The sequence below is a fragment of the Cololabis saira genome, unplaced genomic scaffold (assembly GCF_033807715.1).
Source record: "Cololabis saira isolate AMF1-May2022 unplaced genomic scaffold, fColSai1.1 scf132, whole genome shotgun sequence".
In the NCBI taxonomy this organism is placed as follows: domain Eukaryota; kingdom Metazoa; phylum Chordata; class Actinopteri; order Beloniformes; family Belonidae; genus Cololabis; species Cololabis saira.
In genome coordinates, this window is record NW_026906296.1 from 2,855 (window position 1) to 4,981 (window position 2,127).

The 2,127-nt window shown below is 49.4% G+C and overlaps 2 non-coding genes across 2 annotated transcripts; both read right to left on the bottom strand.

The window, feature by feature from the left end:
- Window positions 1-514: 514 nt before the first annotated feature.
- trnav-aac (transfer RNA valine (anticodon AAC)) lies at window positions 515-587 on the bottom strand. The gene has a single exon. It is a non-coding gene; the product is annotated as a tRNA-Val (tRNA).
- A 256-nt stretch (window positions 588-843) lies between these two features.
- On the bottom strand, window positions 844-925 carry trnas-aga (transfer RNA serine (anticodon AGA)). Its single transcript has one exon. It is a non-coding gene; the product is annotated as a tRNA-Ser (tRNA).
- Window positions 926-2,127: the final 1,202 nt, after the last annotated feature.

Below are 2,127 nucleotides of genomic sequence, written 5' to 3' on the forward strand. Positions count from 1 at the left end.
TGGGGTCTGGTGGTGATGCTGCTGGGGTCTGGTGGAAGCTCCTGGGGTCTGGTGGTGGAAGCTCCTGAGGTCTGGTGGTGGAAGCTCCTGGGGTCTGGTGGTGGAAGCTCCTGGGGTCTGGTGTTAATGCTGCTGGGGTATGGTGGTGGAGCTAGTGGGGTCTGGTGTTGGAAGCTCCTGGGGTCTGGTGGTGGAGCTAGTGGGGTCTGGTGTTAATGCTGCTGGGGTTTGGTGGTGGAGCTAGTGACTTACATGTTTTGAAAAAGGCGGGCATGACGAAAAGATCCTGTAAAAAATCTCTGTAATATGTTTCTTTTTTTCCTGTAAAGTTGGACATTTGAAAGATTAGGTAAATGGGGAATGACTGGCTTTTAATCAGTTGTGGAACTGCAACGAAATTCATTTCTGCATAAGACCCAATGCGAGAAAGAGATGGTCGACCTTCCTGTGCCGAGCACCAAGAAGAGGATTAGAGGGGTTTTCCAAGTCCAAATAATATTATTGCAGTAATACATGTTTCCGCCCAGTTTCGAACAGGGGACCTTTCGCGTGTTAGGCGAACGTGATAACCACTACACTACGAAAACTTGCATGCTTTGAAAATGGCGGGCGTAGCGAAAAAAAAATCCTATATTCAAATCATTCATGTTAGAAATAAATGTGTGATTTCATATAAGTTGTCCTGGTGCGGTAAAATTAAAAATCATCCATCGGTATTACCATGCTGGGTAGAAAATACAAAATGTACCACAAGGGAAGCCAACTGATTACTTTTGAAAGACAGTACTGGATATGATTAATAACTGCAAATTAGGCAGTCGTCTTGCACATTCAAACATTACTCGTTGTTGGCAGGATTCGAACCTGCGCGGGGAATCCCCAATGGATTTCTAGTCCATCGCCTTAACCACTCGGCCACAACAACCTGTCAGCTGTGTGTATGTGTGTGTGTGTGTGTGTGTGTGTGTGTGTGTGTGTGAATCTTCAGAAATAGACAATTTAGAGTCTTTATTTTAAAATGGTTGGTTTTACTTTATTTTAAAATGGTTGGTTTTACTTTATTAGGTTGAGACATATTTTCATCCTCATTTTGATTAAATGCATTTTCATCAACAGTCAGTGCAGTATGTTCATAGATCATACATCCACTTTCTTGTTTCCAAAAAGCTCTGGATAGATTTCAGTTAATCGCTCACATCTCATGTATGAGAGGATCCCTTAAGTAGCAGAGGATGGTTTCGATCCATCGACCTCTGGGTTATGGGCCCAGCACGCTTCCGCTGCGCCACTCTGCTGTATAACCAGGATGTGACTCCGCCACACAGTGGGGGGGAGGGGGGGAGGGGACTTAAAAGCGGGTCCCCTGGTTCGGACGGTGAGCCGGGTCTCTGGTTGGCTCCAGGTGAGCCGGGTTGTTGAGGTTGTTGAGTTGTTGTTGGGGTCTGGTGGTGGAAGCTCCTGAGGTGTGGTGGTGATGCTGCTGGGGTCTGGTTGTGCAGCTAGTGGGGTCTGGTGGTGGAAGCTCCTGGGGTCTGGTGATGGAAGCTCCTGGGGTCAGGTGATGGAAGCTCCTTGGGTCTGGTGATGAAAATTCCTGGGGTCTGGTGGTGGAAGCTCCTGGGGTCTGGTGGTGATGCTGCTGGGGTCTGGTGGTGATGCTGCTGGGGTCTGGTGGTGGAGCTAGTGGTGTCTGGTGGTGGAAGCTCCTGAGGTGTGGTGGTGATGCTGCTGTCGTCTGGTGGTGGAGCTAGTGGTGTCTGGTGGTGGAAGCTCCTGGGGTCAAAGTCCAGAGTGCTAACCATTACACCATGGAACCCTGTTCAGCTTTTATTGTGTTTTTATTGTGGTCCTGAAACCAGAACATGAGTAAAAAACAATATGCGCTTGAGCATCTGACAGAGTGCTGTCCATGGTGCTAGGAGCGTCTGGGTGTTTATGGTACCAGGGCCCTGGTCCTCCAGGCCCAAGGGCTGGCTCTTTCACTCCAGTGGCCGGTCGGTGGGGGGCTTAAAAGCGGGTCCCCGGGTTCGGACGGTGAGCCGGGTCTTTGGGTGGCTCCAGGTGAGCCGGGTTTTTGAGGTTGTTGAGTTGTTGTTAGGGTTTGGTGGTGGAAGCTCCTGAGGTGTG